Genomic DNA, 20,835 nt, shown 5'->3' on the forward strand with positions numbered 1-20,835 from the left:
ACCTTATGATGTTGTAATTATTGGGATTTATGCAACCAATCCAGAGAGAGAACAGCAAGGTACCAAATCTACCGCTGCAGATTCATTATTCAATTACATATTTACTCATCTGTGGTGTGTTGAACAGTTTCAACAGAGCACGTTAAGATATTTGAGGAAAGCTAGTTGATGCTTTATAAGAAGTACAGACCATAATATATATCCATCAGTTTGAGTCATGGTTTCATTTTTATCAAAATAGAAAATGATTCTCACCGTGGGTTTAGTAAAAAGGGGCTTCAGGGTTTTTGCCAGGACACCGTTAGCATCGTCGATGAGCTTATTTTGATCTAAGGTCTCCTTCTTCCCTTTTGAATCAATGTAAAGATATTCCAAACCCGTAGTTTTTTTGTTCTCTGTAACTTTGGGTACCTTGTAGATGATGTACCTGGTGATGAGTAGAGGGGACAGAGACTCAGTAGCAGTAAACATATAAAGCTAATTAAATATTTAATTAATTATTTATAATTAATATAAGTGTTATATATATATATATATATATATATATATATATATATATATATATATATATATATATATATATATATATATATATATATATATATATTAGGGCTGTCAAAATTAACGCGTTAATTTTTGCGTTAATTTTTAAATATTTAACTCGTTAAAAACAATTAACTTAATTTGGTTTTTTCTTCATATTTGCAAAGTTAAGTGATTTAGCATTTAAATATCCATTATTACAAGCTTCAGTCTCTCATAACTATAACTTATAATAAACAATAACTTATTTCACCAGTAAATTGCTGTTGAATAACAAAAACAATCACTAGGAGGGAAAATGGATTTTACAACAACTTTGAATGCACGCGAAGCTGTAAGTTACCAGTTTCAGTGAACGCACCGTCTGTGTTTTTCCAACGTGGGCAGCTGCTGCGCTGCAGAGCTCACTGTTGAAATCCAGTCCCACTTTACACTGTTTAACGTTAGCTGTCAGCACTTTAATCAGGATTAATCCAGCTGCTAGCTAAAGGTAGGCTAACATTACCTGCTGTCCAGTGTAGTGTAAAGTCAGGCACCGAAATTTTCGTTCTTATTCGGTCTCGTTACTACCGTTTACGTCGGAACCGGTGTTTCGGTTTAACGGTTTACCGTGGACAAACATACACGACGTGCATTTTGTGTGGGAATCAAACAAAACAAAGACAAAGAGCAGCTTGTCAGTTATTTGCATGCAGTTATGGTCACAACTTGATCTGGCTACCTCCTAGTTTAAGAGACTGTGTGACGTTTGAGTTCATATCATGCCATGCCCATCAATCAACGATGCAATGTGGTGGCGCAGTGCGTTAGACTGCTGAATTGTTTTTTCCCCCCACAATGGTACGAGTTGGAATCCAAGTTGTTTATTAATTTATTTTCTACTTTTAGAAGGGCTACATAGTTTTCTACGTGACATCATTCTCTTAATACATCCATGCGTGACATGTGTTTACTTAAACAAGATCTGAAGACTATAGGTACCGTATATTCAATAAAACGTATTATAGACATTAACAGGAAGAGCAACGCTGTCTTCCTGTTTTCCTTAACAGCAAGCTACATTCAAACTGTGACCTGACAAGTTTCCTCAGACAACACTGCAAAGAGAAGTCAGAGAGGTAACGTAAACGTCGTTATTTTAACATTTAATAATGACAACTTAATTGAAAGGCATTCACGCGGACAGCTACGTATTCTCTTCCCGTTTTCAACAGCTGTCGTCACTACGACAACAGCAGACGCATTTGGCTGACGGTCGCCAGTTAACATGGCCTCTCGTTAAACCGAAACACCGGTGCCCTATTGGCACCGAGTTTCGGTACCCAACCCTAGATACAGTTAGCGGTAGCGTTGGTGAAGCAGTACTGTCGGTCTATCATTAATAATCTGTAGATTGTAGAGATTGTAAAACCTCTTGAGGCCAGTTTTTAATCTGTGAATTTAGACTATATAAATGAAAAGGACTAGGGTGTTGTAGAGCTGCAACTAACGAGTCAATTAATGTGTGGATTATTCTCAGGATGAATAGATGAGTTGTTCTGTTTCTCAAATGTGGATCAGTGTTTCCCAAAGCCCAAGATGACGTTCTCAAATGTCTGGTTTTGTCCCCAACTCAAAGATATTCAGTTTCCTGTCCCATAGGAGAGAAGAGACTAGAACAATATTCACATTTAATAAGCTGACGTCACACAAGTTTACCTGGTTTATCATAAAAAATGACTCATACAGATTCATGGATTATCAGAATAGTTGGCCATAATACAGTGGCTTGCATACATTTACACACCCATGCTAAAGTTGACTTAAAAAGTGGAATCAAAACACCATCTTTTGGAAATTGATCTTGATCTACAATTGATCTCACGATTGGCATTTCCATAAAATCATCTCTCAATGCAAATCACACCAGCTATTAGGCTAACTGACATAAAACCATGCCAGTCTTTAGGTATGGTGAAGGGTATGTGATGATGTGGGGGTATGGTGAAGGGTACTTTATCTTTTCTTTACTTTTACTTTTTACTTTATCAGGGTGCATAGTATCCTGGATCCATAAAATAATTGGCCTTTTATAATAACCATCTGCCTGCCTCTATGGGAATTTAACATATGGGTGGACTGATTTATGCCCCCTGTATTTTAAGGAAGAACATTTATTTATTTATGATAAATTATTCATTCACAAAGAAAATTGGTGTCCTTAAAGGTTGGATTTTTCCTCATTTTTTTTTTTCGTCTTTTCAGTCAACTTTAGCATGGGTTATATATTCAGTCATGCTGAGCACTGTATGTGGCTCCTGTAAGATTAGGGAACCCCCCCACGGTGATGTAGCGCCGCAGGTGGCTGCCTGAGATGAATGTTTTCCCGCAGAAGGAACACCTGAACTATTTGCAGGATTATTTTTTTTTTCATTTTTTAATTAAGGCATTAAGATCAATTTCCAAAAGACGATTTTTTTATTCCTCTTTTTAGTCAACTTTATCATGGGTGTGTGTAAACTTATGCAAGTGACTGTATTTAACAGTTGAGGACTAATCCATTCATCTCTGCAGCTGTGGGCCAAACTGGATCTGTCAGCTTCTGTAATGTGAATTCTTTCTCCAACATGATGTTTAATTCATTTTCTTTGAGGTTTGAACTGTTGCTCAGACAAAACAAGAGATCTGAAGTCGTCACTTTGCATCGTGGGGGAAGTCGTTTTTCACTATTTTATGATAATTTTTAGACTAAGTGATTAACTGTGAAAATAATCGACAGACTACGGCTGCAATTAAGATTATATTCATTATGGATTTAGTCTTTTCCATTTTTCCATAAATCTACAAATCAGTTATATTAGACTATAAAAAGTTCAGAAAAACGTGAAAAAGTATCGTCAATCGTTGTAGTTTTTGAGTGTTGTCTCACCAGTCCACTTCTCCGTTGTTGTTGTCTCTGCATTTCACTTGTCCATCAGCGCTCCAGCAGAGCAGACTGACCATCAGGAGAATCCTCCACATAACTCCCTAAAACACACAATTACAGCAACAGTTACACCGCCACATTCACTGACCATCAGGAGAATCCTCCACATAACTCCCTAAAACACACAATTACAGCAACAGTTACACCGCCACATTCACTGACCATCAGGAGAATCCTCCACATAACTCCCTAAAACACACAATTACAGCAACAGTTACACCGCCACATTCACTGGGCTTCAAGTTCACATCATCCGACAAGACAAAAACCCTACCCAAAAAGCGCTATTACAAAATTTTATTTGACATTTATTTACTAAATACCAAAACAATTTGTACAACACATCATAAATTAAGGTTTCTTTTAAAAAGAAATTTGAGGAAGTTCAAAAAACAAACGTCAACGTTTCAGCTTTAGTGCCAAATTATCTCTTCACACATTGCTCTTGGACTGCACAGAAAGCTGAGTTTGTTCTCAACATTTTCCGAACATATTTTTTATTGAACAAGTTTTGTAAAGCACCAAAAAGACAAAACGATAGAAAAACCGGTACAGCATTGGTTCTGAACATTTTGATTTGAAACACTTGGGGATCAGTTATATGCAAATACCTTTTAAAAAGGTAAATTTAAGAAGATACACTACCGGTCAAAAGTTTGGGGTCACTTAGAAATTTCCATTCCACTCCATTATAGACAGAATACCAGCTGAGATCAGTTGCATTGTTTTTTTTTAACCAGGGCAGCAGTTTTCGGATTACATTATGTGCTTACATAATTGCATAAGGGTTCTCCAATGTTTTCTCAGTTAGCCTTTTTTAAAATGATATCAAATTAGTAAACAGAATGTGCCTTTGTAACATTGGATGAATGGTTGCTGATAAAGGGCAATGTAGATATTACATTAAAGATCAGCCTCTTCATTCTACAACAGTCGAGAACCCTTTTGACATTATGTGAGGAGCAGTGGTGGCCTAGGGCTGAAGGAAGCGAGCTTGGGACCGATCCCCGGTGCCAAGCTGGATTTTATCCAGACCAGCAGGATAAAATCTGGGTGGGGAAAGTGAAAGATTGATTACCACCACTGAGGTGCCCTTGAGCAAGGCCCTTAACCCAAACCGCTCCACTGGAGCTGCTCAGTGGCAGCAGATCAGACTGTGGTGGTACTGGGCAGCTCCCAGTATGAATGTGATCAGATCAGACTGTGGTGGTACTGGGCAGCTTCCAGTATGAATGTGGAACTGTGTGAATGTGACAGGTCGTCGTTGCGAATGAGAAATAGTTCTCAATCGACTTACCTGGATAAATAAAGGTTAAAAACATATGTAAACACATAATTTAATCAGAAAACTGGTTACAAAAACAATGCAACTCAGTCTCAGCTGGTATTCTATCATTAATGGAGTGGACCTCAAACTTTTGACCGGTAGTGTGTGTGAAAATACCCTCAGACCTCAGAGGGTTAATGCAGTGAATAGGTAACCGAGGTGGGGATTTTCATTCTGACTTACCTGAGTGTTGATGGAGAGACCTCAGGTGCAAAGATGCAGGATGTCCAAAAACCGCAGCGGTCTTATTTGGTTTTATTTATTGAAAAAGGTTAAATGGTTAAAGTGAAAAAGCTGCTACGAGGCTGAAATACTGAAATAAAAGCAATCAAAAGAGCAGAAAAGAACTTCTTTGTAAAAAAGAAGGAACCGTGTTGATCTCGGTCTTCAACACGATGTCCAAGACGTCTCTGAAAGACAACTCTGCCGCATCCTCAGCATCCTTTTATCCTCCATCTGGGGGGCGGTTTCTAAAAACCTGCAAGTGAAACATCTCCATACATGGTCAAAAAGAACACATAAGCATGAATTGCAAATATCTCTTAACTGTCAGTAGATTAAATGTTACATTGCACTTCTGTAGGACTCTCTGCTAAACGTACTTAAAATGACATTAACTTTTTGGCTCACCAGTCACTGTGACGAGTGGTTTTCCAAAAGCTACTAGCCACTCAGCATCTTCATTAGCTGCTATTTTCAGGGAAATTATGTTTTATTTGAATAAAATTGACTATGGTGTGCTACAATTAACCAGATTTTCCATTCTTTTGAATGTAAATGAGCACTACAAACCCCTAAATCAAGACTACATAACATGTGTAACACTGTAGTTATCAAATATTCAGCTCTGATGTGTGTAAAGCTCCTTTTGGTATGAAAACATGCAACCGAATAAGACACAGACATAAAAACAGTAGCTTCTTATTGCGTAGGCTAAGTGGTGCAGTGGTGGTGGATTAGTTGAAAGTGTCAGGCTGAGCTAAAGGAGGTTGTAGGCTGTGGTAAACAGGTGGTGTTTCAGGAGTTTATAAACATGTCCAGTGATGTAGCATTTCCGGCCAGGGGCATGTAAAGGGATTTGTAGGTGAGAAGGAGGATTTTGGATTTGATGCAGGAATTGATTAGGAGCCAGTGAAGGTGGATGAAGGTTGGGGTGATGTGCTCCCAGTGTGAGTGAGGACCCTGGCTGCAGAGTTTTGGAAATACTGGAGCCTATCTAGGGTTTTGCTGGGGACCCCAGACAGCATTTTATTTTTTCTTCATTGCAGTAGTCCATACAGGATGCAATAAAAGCATGTATAAGAATCCGTTTAATTGGTCAAGTATACTTGCATAAACAAGGAATTAGACTTTGGTAGGTGTTAACTCTCTCTACATTCAACAAATAGACATGTAGTAGTAAACCTTCAGTAGACAAATAGTAATTATAGACACATACTGTATAATAGAGACAATCATTAATACGCACAGTACAGGCCAAAAGTTTGGACACACCTTCTCATTCAATGTGTTTCATGACTATTTACATTGTAGATTCTCACTGAAGGCATCAAAACTATGAATGAACACATTTGGAATTATGTACTTAACAAAAAAGTGTGAAATAACTGAAAACATGTCTTATATTTTAGATTCTTCAAAGTAGCCAGCCTTTGCTTTTTTATTAATAAGGGAAATAATTCCACTAATGAACCCTGACAAAGCACACCTGTGAAGGTAAAACCATTTCAGGTGACTACCTCATGAAGCTCATTGAGAGAACACCAAGGGTTTGCAGAGTTATCAAAAAAAGCAAAGGGTGGCTACTTTGAAGAATCTAAAATATAAGACAGTTTTCAGTTATTTCACACTTTTTTGTTAAGTACATAATTCCATATGTGTTCATTCATAGTTTTGATGCCTTCAGTGAGAATCTACAATGTAAATAGTCATGAAACGCATTGAATGAGAAGGTGTGTCCAAACTTTTGGCCTGTACTGTATGGATATATCAACCTTACGTACCTTGTCTGTTTTGTCTGTTTGTAACCAAAACTGTAAAGCGCCTTTGAGTGTCTAGAAAAGCGCTATACAGAATAAATGTATTATTATTTATTATTATTAATATCCAAATATCCAAATAACACATAATATCAAGACAAGTACACATGGAGGTGGATGCAAAGTGCAAAAAGTAATAGTGCAAAGTAGTGTGCAAGATGCATATTGGAATGATAGGTAAGTATGTAATGTGTAGAGAAGTGGGTCAGAGTGGGGATGACCCCACTTATCCTCTGTTCAGTAGAGTGATGGCAGTGGGAAAGAAGCTGTTCTTATGTCTGGTTGTGTTTGTGATCAGTTCAGTAGAGTGATGACAGTAGGGTTGGGTACCGAAACCCAGTTCTTACGCAAACCGTAGCATTCAGACTGGATTAGAAGCGCTATTCTGCGACATGCCCTCTACAATCACTGCTGATAGACGGCTTTTTATACATGCTCCGAAACATAAATGTAGGCTTTTAAAATGGCATATTTCCCCTCTGGGCTCACCAAAACGGACTTAAAGCATATTAACCATTCACTGACTGCACGTGATCGCTAGTAAACATATTACACTTACTCTGCTAGTCAGGACAAGACCCTGTAGCCTGGTGGTGGGGGAGTCTGCCCTTTCAAACTCATACCTGTGTGTGTACAGACCTCTTGGACACCATCTGAGAGAGTTTTCTCCTGTGCAGGACATGCTATCATGCTAAGTCAGGAGAGGTGTCCTATCTCGCCAGAGAAGGCAAATATGGTAATTTTTCTGCAAAAGAACTGCTAAAGTTTGAAGCTGCATACCAACTCAACAACATTTATTTTGTTGTAACTTGTTAATAGTGTAACTTTTATTTGTTAAATTATTGTAGTTGTGTGTTAGGTGACTTAGGTTTACTTATTATATATTTAAGTGCTTTAAAACATAATAATATATTGTTAAATTTAAATAATTTTCAATTGAAAAAAAAAAAAAAATCCATTTAAAAAAAAAAAAGCCTTTCTTTTATGTCATTTTTCAGTTTTTCAAGAATCATTTAGGAATCGGAATCGTTTTAAAATACCGGTTTGGCATCGGAATCATCAAAATCCAAACGGTACCCAATCCTAGATGGCAGTGGGAAAGAAGCTGTTCTTATGTCGGGTTGTTTCTGTGATCAGTTCAGTAGAGTGATGGCGGTGGGAGAGAAGCTGTTCTTATGTCGGGTTGTTTCTGTGATCAGTTCAGTAGAGTGATGGCGGTGGGAGAGAAGCTGTTCTTATGTCTGGTTATGTTTGTGCGCAGGGATCTGTAGCGCCTGCCAGAGGGGAAGAGGTTAAAGAGAGTGTGTGCAGGATGTGGGGGGTCTTTGGTGATGTTCTCTGCCCACTTCCTGGTCCTACCAGTGTTCAAGTCTTGGAGGGAGAGAAGGGGGGCACCAGGAGAATCCTCATGTATGAGGGTTTCTGCCACGTAGTCAGAGAGGGATGGCCGGAGTCTGGAGATGTTTTTAAGGGGAAAAAGGCGGACTTGTTCTTGTGTATCTGACATTCTGACCTTCTGCTTTTCCAGTTGCTATTTTCTGATAGTCATACCTTCTGCTTTCTAGTTCGTCTTTTCTGACACTTCTACCCTGCTTTCACCTAGTAGTAAGATCTGATCTGAGTGATCGTATCACAAGTGTACAGCTCCTGTCTTCTGCTTGCAAGCTTGATGCATGTTGGTTTTCTGTAGTGGACCTGGCCAATGCGTCTTTCAGATTCCCAGTGCATACTGCCAGTCAGTTTTGGTTTAAGTTTTCAATTCAAGGGAAAATGTGGACTTATTCGTTTTTGCCAAGATGCAACCCTGCATCTCTCTCACGGTACCGGCTTGTTGCACGACTTAATGATTTTCAGTAGAATCAGTAGAGAGCAGTATGCAGATGCAGTATGTAGAGAGACAACAGTAGAGAGTAGTATGTAGAGAGACAGCAGTAGAGAGTAGTATGTAGAGAGACAACAGTAGAGAGTAGTATGTAGAGAGACAACAGTAGAGAGTAGTATGTAGAGAGTAGTATGTAGAGAGACAACAGTAGAGAGTAGTATGTAGAGAGACAGCAGTAGAGAGTAGTATGTAGAGAGACAACAGTAGAGTATTATGAAGAGAGACAGTAGAGAGTAGTATATAGAGAGACCGCAGTAGAGAGTAGTATGTAGAGAGACAGCAGTAGAGAGTAGTATGTAGAGAGACAACAGTAGAGAGTAGTATGTAGAGAGACAACAGTAGAGAGTAGTATGTAGAGAGACAACAGTAGAGAGTAGTATGTAGATAGACAACAGTAGAGAGTAGTATGTAGAGAGACAACAGTAGAGCGTAGTATGTAGAGAGACAGCAGTAGAGAGTAGTATGTAGAGCGACAACAGTAGAGAGTAGTATGTAGAGAGACAGCAGTAGAGAGTAGTATGTAGAGAGACAGCAGTAGAGAGTAGTATGTAGAGAGACAGCAGTAGAGAGTTGTATGTAGAGAGTAGTATGTAGAGAGACAACAGTAGAGTATTATGAAGAGAGACAGTAGAGAGTAGTATGTAGAGAGACAGCAGTAGAGAGTAGTATGTAGAGAGACAGCAGTAGAGAGTAGTATGTAGAGAGACAGCAGTAGAGAGTAGTATGTAGAGAGACAGCAGTAGAGAGTAGTATGTAGAGAGACAGCAGTAGAGAGTTGTATGTAGAGAGTAGTATGTAGAGAGACAACAGTAGAGTATTATGAAGAGAGACAGTAGAGAGTAGTATGTAGAGAGACAGCAGTAGAGAGTAGTATGTAGAGAGACAACAGTAGATAGTAGTATGTAGAGACAGCAGTAGAGAGTAGTATGTAGAGAGACAACAGTAGAGAGTAGTATGTAGAGAGACAGCAGTAGAGAGTAGTATGTAGAGAGACAACAGTAGAGCGTAGTATGTAGAGAGACAGCAGTAGAGAGTAGTATGTAGAGCGACAACAATAGAGAGTAGTATGTAGATAGACAACAGTAGAGAGTAGTATGTAGAGAGACAACAGTAGAGTATTATGAAGAGAGACAGTAGAGAGTAATATGTAGAGAGACAACAGTAGAGAGTAGTATGTAGAGAGACAACAGTAGAGAGTAGTATGTAGAGAGACAGCAGTAAAGAGTAGTATGTAGAGAGACAGCAGTAGAGAGTAGTATGTAGAGAGACAACAGTAGAGAGTAGTATGTAGAGAGACAACAGTAGAGAGTAGTATGTAGAGAGACAACAGTAGAGAGTAGTATGTAGAGAGACAGCAGTAGAGAGTAGTATGTAGAGAGACAACAGTAGAGAGTAGTATTTAGAGAGACAACAGTAGAGAGTAGTATTTAGAGAGACAACCGTAGAGAGTAGTATTTAGAGAGACAACAGTAGAGAGTAGTATAAAAGACTGTGATCTGTGTAACATCAGCAGATGGAGGCAGGTTGGGGTGGTGGATGGGTCAACCAACACAGGAGACTGGGGTTCATGTCCCGTTCTTGTCCCGCGTGTCACTGAAACGTACGCTAGTAACCCCCCCACTATCTTTTCCTAAACCTAACTGTATTCTTGTGCGTCTAAATATGACGCTAACGAAGACTTTTTGCGTCAATAACAAACGCCAAAGGCCCCTGACCAAGCATCACTTTCTGACCCAACGGGAGTCAGAATGGGTTGGATCACAGTTGATGGCAAATCCATCTCAGCCACCGCTTGATTACATCTCACATCTGAGAAATAGTTTTCTTATAATTGGTACGCTCTAGGAAATTGTTTTTTGTCGTTAAAAGGCAGTACACAATTCCAAATTTAAGCTCAGAAACCGATAACATATGATTATTTTTACATTTGGTGGAGACCACTTTGCAGCCGATAGCCTACGTTATTGTCCCCATAGGGATATTTGCCTTGGACTCAAATTAGAGATGGGCCGATACCATTTTTTGCTTCCCGATACCGATTCCGATACCTGAATTTGCGTATCGGCCGATACAGAGTACCGATCCGATACCAGTGGGTCATATTTTTTATTATATTTTTACAACTGTATACTACTATCCTTGTATGGATGTGATATGATTTCTATCTTTGTTGTCGGTCTGGCTCAGGTTAAACTCTTTGTGAAACATGAACAAACACAAACAAGGAATGCCACAGAACTTTCTTTTATAGTTACAACAGAAAAAGAACAGAAATAAACTACTTTAACGTAGATTTTCTTTAGGACTTTATTATACGGTATCGGATCGGTGCATAAACTCCAGTACTTCCCGATACCGATACCAGCGTTTTAGGCAGTATCGGAGCAGATACCGATACTGGTATCGGTATCGGACCATTTCTAACTCAAATGGTGCTCAATTAACACTTGGCATATTGTCTTAATCATACAGCTGACATAGTGGTTACAATAAACGACAACATATTAACAAAGGGACATGTAGTGTACTAAGACACAGCCGATCATAATTTACATATTGCACATCTTTCACTAACAGTGATAAGATCAACCTATTACACAACCCTTTGCGTCAGATCATGAAGATATTGCACAACCTCTGCAGCCTCAAGCAACATTATTTAAAGTGTAAAGTTAGGTAGGTCCACATTAGGCCTAGTTTAAATAAAGGTTAAGTTTACATTTGGGTACATATATCTTCTGCCAGAGGGTAAGAGCTCATACTTATATAGATCAGACAATATTCTCTGTGCTTGCATGGAGAGACTGGTTTCCATTTCTCTCCATAACCTTCATGGCAGTCTTTACCTGACAAGCAGGCTTTGAATGAAATGTTTTGAGATATTTCCATACCTTATGGCATCCCATACCTGACCATGCTCTGTAATAGGGGTTGACAGGGCCAGTGCCGATACTGATTATTAGTAGTTAATGAAACCGATAACTGATATTTGGAACCGATATGCAAACCTTTCTGACCTCTTCTGGTCTTCTTTTAGTAAAGAAAATAACATTTTAGAATGTTTCAAACTCCAACACAAGTCTGTTTTAATGCTTTAAGAAATGATTTAATAAAACTTAAGAAGTATTCATAAAAACATAAGGAGCGTTTCCCCAACCATTATAATTTTTAGACTCTGTCCTGCAACAACAGAGCAGTCGCTTCATCTCTCGCTTTGTCTCTCGCTTCATCTATTTTCTTTCTCTTGTTTTCTGTGAAATTAAGCTCAGGTTTGGTCAGAAATGTTGGTTTCCCTCGCTGTCACCACCAAAATCTTTGAATATTCCCTGTTGAAAAGCAGCGATGCTTCTAACCCTAACCCTTTAATTAGAACTGTCAGGTTGGCTTTGTTTTCATCCTTTTTAATGAAGCTACTCCAGTTAGCATGTAGCTTTACATCCCTGCTACTCACTATAGTGCCAACCTTTCCCAGAGCACCGCCTTGTTTCTACAGTAGCCCAGAAGGGACAAACTGAACACTGGCTTAGAGAGGCCTTTTGAGTTTTTATATTTATTTTTAAAGATTATTTTTTGTGGCATTTTTCAGCCTTTATTTCGATAGGACAGCAGAAGACATGAAAGGGGAGAGAGAGGGGGGGAATGACATGCAGTAAAGGGCCGCAGGTCTGAGTCGAACCCGGGCTCTCTGCCTCGAGGAGTAGACCTCTATATATGGGCCCCCGCTCTACCAACTGAGCTAACCCGGCGCCCGGGCCTTCTGAGTTTTGAGAGGATGGGTATTCAGTTGGTTGCAATCTGCAACCTGACCACTAGATGGCACTACATCTTACATACTGGACCTCTAAAAGAATTTGGCAGTATTGTTTGTATTCTTATATTTAGTATACTTATATTATGTATTCTTGTGTACGTATGTGTGATTGTTGTCTTTCCCTGTTGCACATTTTTTTATGTATGTAAGTACACAAAGAACTATGGCAAATTAATGAATCTAAATCTAAAGTAGACGAGATAAAATGAACCAAAAATACATTTTCTGAGATAACATTATGGCTTGCATGCATGTAAAGGGGTTTAATTGAAATACTGGATAGGTGGTCTGCTTTCACCCAGAGATATTATCTTCAGATCACTGGAAGAGTTGATCCTTCAGGATCCTGACTAGGGATGGCGAAAACTAAAAATGTTCTTGACCGGTCACCGAGCCTCATTAACCGGTTGAAACCGGTTAACCGTTTACGTCATGTTTTTTAAATCCCCTACAGCGCGAAACAAGTCCCGCAAATGCGGCGCAGAGGAGCTTGTATGTAATCGGAGGACAAATGGCTACTTAGTTTCTAAATAGTTTGGCTACAAGCCAGGTGATCACGTTTAAAATAAAGTTGATTGTCTAGCGTTAGAAGCTCATTAGAAACATTGCCGCGGCTCATTTGAGAAAATGACAGCTCCGAAGAGACGCCGCTTTAGTTTGAGTGTAGTGCTAACAATAATAAAGAAAGATGATGATCATCATCACCTTATCTGTTACCACTGAAATGCAGATGTAATGTATTTCCAAATATAAGCCCATCTTATGCAGAATATTGCCTAATAGACTGCAACAGGATACAACCAATGGATAAAACAGGCACCTTCAGAATGCTAAAACAGGCGATCAGGCCTAACTAAATTAATGGTTTGGTTCCGGTTTCCGACCGACCCTGTCAATTAATGTGCAACCCAAATTTATTTTATGAGCTTGGGGAAGAAATGATACTAATTAAACAAATACACAAATAAAAAGTTTAAGGCGAACTATAATTACATTTTTGTACAGCACTCTTGCGATGCAAGATGCCCGTTTTCCTCCAGCCCTGCTGGAAGAGGACCCGACCTTAACTTTGCCGAGTCCAGTTTTACGGCAGCAGCAGCAGCGTGAGGACGGCGCCTTCAACCAGCCCTCACCGGCCACGGCGGCCAGCTACAGCGCTACTGCGCCGCCGGGGAGTTTCAACACATTAAACAGGGCCGATGAAACCACTCATGAACTATATGTTGTGTTTAATGTCGTTCAAGAGGATGGCAACGTAGCAAGCGTACAGCTCTGAAACTCCTGCCTTCTGCTTGCATGCTTGATGTTGGTTTCCTGTAGTGGACCTGGCCAATGCATCTTTCAGTGTCTCAGTGCATACTGATAGTCAGTTTTGGGCTTGTAGAGAGACCAGGTCAACGTAAACCAAGTCATACATTTAGTTTAGATACTTAAAAATGCAAATTCTGAGTGACTAAAACTGTAAAAGTCAGACGACCAAATTGAGAACTCTTTTCATTGAATAAGTCTAGAAATAAAGGCCTTTAAAAGACATAAGAAACCAGCTCTGACCCTCCCTCCCCTCTTGCTATATTGTGTCATTATTGGCTGTATTACTGTTGCTAAATAAAAATCATTTAAGAACACAAGGACAGCTCTGGTGTGTGGTTGGAACATTTTACACAGACGATTACTACATCGGTTACATATTTAATAAGATAATGCCTTGTTTGCGGATATCTGATAGTTAACATATTTTCCATATTCAACTGTAGTGTAGAATGCAGGACTCTGTAGGGTAGGGCAGTATTTTCAATATTATATTATACTTACTGGTAGTAGTAGTTTTACTGCAGGAAAGGATCCGAGTACTTCCTCCGCTTAGTGTACTAACACACAGCCAATCATAATTTACATATTGCACATCTTTCACCAACTGTGATGAGATCAACCTATTACACAACCCTTTGCATCAGATCATGAAGATATTGCACAACCTCTGCAGCCTCAAGCAACATTATTTAAAGTGTAAAGTTAGGTAGGTCCACATTAGGCCTAGTTTAAATAAAGGTTAAGTTTACATTGGGGTACATATATCTTCTGCCAGAGGGTAAGAGCTCATACTTATATAGATCAGACAATATTCTCTGTGCTTGCATGGAGAGACTGGTTTCCATTTCTCTCCATAACCTTCATAGCAGTCTTTACCTGACAAGCAGGCTTTGAATGAAATGTTTTGAGATATTTCCATACCTTATGGCATCCCATACCTGACCATGCTCTGTAATAGGGGTTGATGGGGCCAGTGCCGATATGATTATTAGCGGTTAATGAAACCGACAACTGATATTTGGAACCGATATGAATTAATAGTAAAAATTTAAATCTTTTAGTAAAAAAGTAACATTTTAAAATGTTTCAAACTCCAACACAAGTCTGTTTTAATGCTTTAAGAAATAATTTAATAAAACTGAAAATTTAAACAAAAAAAAGAAGTATACATAAAAACAACCGTAGCGTTTCCCCAACCATTATAATTTTTAGACTCTGTCCTGCAACAACAGAGCAGTCGCTTCGTCTCTGGCTTTGTCTCTCGCTTCATCTATTTTCTTTCTCTTGTTTTCTGTGAAATTAAGCTCAGGTTTGGTCAGAAATGTTGGTTTCCCTCGCTGTCGCCACCAAAATCTTTGAATATTCCCTGTTGAAAAGCAGCGATGCTTCTAACCCTAACCCTTTAATTAGAACTGTCAGGTTGGCTTTGTTTTCATCCTTTTTAATGAAGCTACTCCAGTTAGCATGTAGCTTTACATCCCTGCTACTCACTATAGTGCCAACCTTTCCCAGAGCACCGCCTTGTTTCTACAGTAGCCCAGAAGGGACAAACTGAACACTGGCTTAGAGAGGCCTTTTGAGTTTTGAGAGACTGGCTATTCAGTTGGTTGCAATCTGCAACCTCACCATTAGATGCCACTAAATGTTACATACTGGACCTTTTTTAAAAGAAAAAAAAAAAATCTGATTTAGCTCTTTGTGTTCTTATATTTAGTCTATGTATTTTTGCGTACGTTTGTATGATTGTTGTCTTTCCCTGTTGCACATTTTCTTTATTTATGTAAGTACACAAAGAACTATGGCAAATTAATTAATCTAAATCTAAAGCATACTAGATAAAATGAACCAAAAATACATTTTCTGAGATAACATTATGGCTTGCACTCATGTAAAGGGGTTTACTTTAAATACTGGATAGGTGGTCTGCTTTCACCCAGAGATATTATCTTCAGATCACTGGAAGAGTTGATCCTTCAGGATCCTGACAACAAACTGTGTTTACAGTAGAGCTGCAATGATTAATAGAATAGTTCTCAACTATTAAATTAATCTCTAACTATTTAGATCATGTGTCAGATCCGGCCACTCACTAGCATATTTTGATCGGGCCTGCATATCAATTTAGGTCCACAATCAATTTTGGCCCGCCGAGTTTTTGTCGCTCTTTTCTATGTTTTTGCTACTTTTTCAGAGTTTTTTTTGTTCTTTCCCGCCTGTTTTGGGGGGGCTTTTTCTGACGTTTTTTTTTTGTTGTTGTTGATGGTTTTGTTGCTTTTGCTACCTTTTGTCTGTTTTTGTTTTTCTATGATCAATAAGGAACTTTTTTCTGACTTTTTAGGACTTTATGTAGACCAAACTGCAAGTGAGAAGACTTTATAAGACATACAATAATATGTTCAAAGATATTTGACTTTTCTCTTAAATTAAAGCATGTCTATAAACTTTACATCTGGCCCTGGATGTGATTCTCATTCTCCAGTGTGGCCCTAGGTGAAGTTGAGTTTGACACCCCTGATTTAGATAATCAATTAATTGGTTTGAGTAATTCTTTAAGTAAAAACTGTGATGTCAGCTTGTTAAATGTAAATATGTTCTAGTTTCTTCTCTGGGACAGTAAACTGAACATCTTTGAGTTGGGGACAAAACAAGACATTTGAGGACATTATCTTGGGCTTTTTGGGAAACTCTGATCCACATTTTTCACCATTTTCTCTATGAAAGTTAAATCCTGTGAGGTTGTAAAGTACTAGAAATAGTTTCCAGGAAGAATCCTTCAACATGTGTTTTGTGTCATACTGTCAGTATAATCAGAGGTCTGTTAAACGTCTGATAATCCAGAGTGACATTAATCAAACATCAGTCCTCTCCTCTTCAGTCAGGTAGTGCTGGCTCCATCTATTGGCCACTTCAGGGTTTAACCCTCCTGTTGTCCTCAGGTCAAATTTCAAGTTTCTACATCAGAAACTTTTTTTTTCCAAACAAATTGTCCGAAAAAATAACGTGGATGGTTCACTACAGCGCTCTTAACAAGTTAAATAAATAACCAGTTCACTACTTTCATTGAATTTGGGTGTTTTTATTTAATTTCATAGCATTTAATTTCATAGCATCTCATAGCATTTGAAAGATGTAAAAAGTAAGCTTTAAACTGCAGGTAACCATAGCAACAGCAGTGATGCTCTAACGCTCCGGCGACATGATACGGTCCAGTTAGTTTCACCGGTCAATAAACTCCCTCTGAAACATGGAGGAGAGTTTAAACACAAAGGATCAGACCTGTTCTTCTTCATAACTCAATTAATATTTAGCAATCTACTCAAACAACTATCCCAATGCCATGACGTAAACCCAAATATCCACCCAGAGTCACTCAGATCAAACTTAAACTATTCCCCCCACCTTCCTCATCCTGATACTTCTTAACATCAGTTTCTCCACCTTCTTAAATAGATTTCTGTTTGGACTTTGCTGAAGCTAATGTCCCAGGACCTTCACCTTGTCTAAATATGTTGAGATATCAGCAGCCTGCTGCAGCAGCTGTGTGTGACTTCTCTCCTCAGTTCGGGTGTAAAATCTAAGACTAAATAATATGTTGCAACTAGTTAGTTTGAAACTAAAGTTGTGTTGATGTTTGGTTGCACCACAGAGACGTAAGGTTTATCTAAGTCACTTTGGCGTGAACTCCACACTAACTCAAATATTGTAGCAGAAAATGACATTTCACTTCTCGTGGCCAATCAGTGAAGAGCACTGTTTATTATTATCAATATTATTATTATTACTGTGTTGTGTCTTTGTGCCGAATTGTCTTTAAACACTTTGCTCCGCAATAGCGAAGATGCTAACAGCTAAATATAGCTAACGTTTGTGACGTTAAACACCAAACAAACAGAAATGTAACGTTAGCCTATATAAACAAGGACAAAGGGTTATGATTAGGTGATCATATACGACATTAACCTACAGCTAAAGACACGTCAGCTACAACATACACACCACTTGGAATGATCATTGTCAGCCACCCACTTACCCAGATCAGTTTTTACAGATTTAATTTTGAACACTTGATGTTGATTTCGTTCGCAGTATGACTTGTCTTGATTGCATTATCTGCCTGTCTTACCATCTATCTGTCTGTCTTAATATCTATGTCTTAATGTCTCTCTGTCTTATTCTCTGTCTTATAAACAACATAAACCAGCTGTTAACATCACAAAGAGGAATAATAACATTATTATTATTGTTATATTATTGTAGGGTGGAAGAGGAAGTACTCGGATCCTTTCCTGCAGTAAAACTACTACTACCAGTAAGTATAATATAATATTGAAAATACTACCCTACCCTACAGAGTCCTGCATTCTACACTACAGTTGAATATGGAAAATATGTTAACTATCAGATATCAGCAAACAAGGCATTATCTTATTAAATATGTAACGAATGTAGTAATCGTCTGTGTAAAATGTTCCAACCACACACCAGAGCTGTCCTTGGGTTCTTAAATGATTTTTATTTAGCAACAGTAATACAGCCAATAATGACACAATATAGCAAGAGGGGAGGGAGGGTCAGAGCTGGTTTCTTATGTCTTTTAAAGGCCTTTATTTCTAGACTTATTCAATGAAAAGGGTTCTCAATTTGGTCGTGTGACTTTTACAGAATTTGCGTTTTGAAGTATCTAAACTAAATGTATGACTTGGTTTACGTTGACTGTTTGTAAGACCCGGTCTCTGTTGAACTCTTCCAGAACCAAGCCTCCGTTGCGTGTTGGATTTTTAAGGCAGAAAGCTGTTTTCCCATCAGGCACCGAGTCCTAGTTCACAGGCACCGAGTCCTAGTTCACAGGCACCGAGTCCTAGTTCACAGGCACCGAGTCCTAGTTCACAGGCACCGAGTCCTAGTTCACAGGCACCGAGTCCTAGTTCACAGGCACCGAGTCCTAGTTCACAGGCACCGAGTCCTAGTTCACAGGCACCGAGTCCTAGTTCACAGGCACCGAGTCCTAGTTCACAGCCAAGTTTACACCAATTCCTCGCAAAGCGCAACAGCACTTTTACAACTTTATAAAAGATTAAGTTATAATTACCTCATCAAAATTCTTTTAAGGGAATTGTAGAGCCATTGTATAATGGATAATGGAGTACAAATCAAGGCCTCCCTCTATCTCTTGCTATTACACATGTTCATACATCATAAAGTAAGCAAAAAGGAATCTGAAGCAGAAGACAATCAGAGTTGTTGAACTCTTGGTTATCATCTGGACCAGACAGAATCTGCAGACGCAGAATTTCACAGATTTTCTGCAGATTTAGATTTTTTTCTTTTTATTAAACGCAGAATGTTAACATATCTTCATCACAAGCAGAAACACAGTCCGCTAAATTCGGCAGATTTTCTTGTTGGATCACTGCCGAAAAGTAGAAAAAAGTCTGCAGATTGTGTTTGTGCCTGGTTATGATGTACCTTGTGTTCTAAAGGTATGACTGGTGTTTACCAGCTGTTACTGGAGACAGTTCAGAGGTCAGAGAACCGACCACATGGCCTGTTTGTTTAACACAAGCTTCAGATACATATGAACAGAGACAGGGTGACTATAGTATCATCTCTCAGTACATGGTGCATGGAGAATGTTCTACACTTTAAAATATATAGAAGAATCACAAAGCGATAAAATACTTCATAAATGTAACACTTTAAGAGTGTCTTATACTAATGTGATACAAGATATAAAAAACTGCAAGAAAATTCAAAAACGTAAAAGACTTTAAGAGTGTAATAAACCAAAGAAAGATTAGTTAATTATTCAGGATGATGTAATCATTCAGCAAACACACTTTAAGAGTGTGTCCTATGAAAGTAATATCGGTTATTTAATTCAAGCAGCATTATTATTAAATGCAAAAACTTAACACCGTAAAACACAACCCGTTGTCACTCCCATCTGGTAAAATACGAGGCTTGGTCAGGTGCCTCGCTGAGAGACGCTGCCTAACGCTCTGTATTTTACGAATTAGAAAACTTGTTGTAAAACAATATGAAGTAAAAACATGAGTATTTATTTTCAGACAATGTAATGTAATGTCAAACAATTTTCACGATACCCACAATGCATTGTCGGCACACTTATGTTTATGTTTCTTATTATTAACATTATTGGCTTGTTAATAGTTACCATTATTTATTTTTATTACCAGTTGAATCTAAGCCCTACGGCCTAATGGGGGACATCGTCCTAAGAGAATCTTCACGTGGATGCTCTGTCCCCCTCTGCTGTTACAACTCAGAATACACACATGTGTCTGTGTGAGTGGTCTGTATCTCTATCCACCCCAACCAATGTGTCTCCCTGATAGGGTTGGGTACCGAAACTCGGTGCCAATAGGGAACCGGTGCCGACGTAAACGGTAGTAACGAGACCGAATAAGAACGAAAGTTTTGGTGCCTCATTTCGGTGCTCAACTTTACACTTCACCTGACAGCATGTAACGTTAGCCTAGCGTTAGCTAGCAGCTGGATTAATCACGGTTAAAATGCTGACAGCTAACGTTAAACAGTGTAAAGTGTGACTGTGTTTCACTGTGGAGGACTTCTACAATTCATAGATATACAGGATGTTTATATGGTCGGAATTAAACTACACAGACGGTGCGTTCACTCGCAGCTGCCGTTGTCGGAATTAAACAACACAGACGATGCGTTCACTCGCAGCTGCCGTTGTCGGAATTAAACAACACAGACGGTGCGTTCACTTGCAGCTGCCATTGTCGGAATTAAACAACACAAATTCACTTAAAACAGGTAGCCTCGTGGTGCATTGACAGTAATTGTAAAATACCCTTTTCCCATCTGGGGTTCAACAGCAATTTACTGGTGAAATAAGTTATTGTTATTGTTATAGTTATTACGTTATTATTAAATATTTAATTTTGACCATGGCCTTAGCAATAAACAAGT

General features: G+C 38.7%; 1 protein-coding gene and 1 long non-coding RNA gene across 3 annotated transcripts in view; one reads left to right on the forward strand and one right to left on the reverse strand.

Annotated features, from left to right (window-relative positions):
• The window catches only part of LOC114570782 (uncharacterized), a 645,073-nt gene that overhangs the window by 507,585 nt on the left and 116,653 nt on the right, over positions 1-20,835 (forward strand). The gene's annotated exons all lie outside the window — the stretch shown is intronic.
• On the reverse strand, positions 262-5,233 carry LOC114570810 (uncharacterized). Its single transcript, XR_003694586.1, has 3 exons — positions 5,019-5,233; positions 3,452-3,549; positions 262-427 (listed from the first exon to the last, which is right to left on the reverse strand). It is a non-coding gene; the product is annotated as an uncharacterized LOC114570810 (long non-coding RNA).

Source organism: Perca flavescens, chromosome 16, assembly GCF_004354835.1.
Source record: "Perca flavescens isolate YP-PL-M2 chromosome 16, PFLA_1.0, whole genome shotgun sequence".
In the NCBI taxonomy this organism is placed as follows: Eukaryota; Metazoa; Chordata; class Actinopteri; order Perciformes; family Percidae; genus Perca; species Perca flavescens.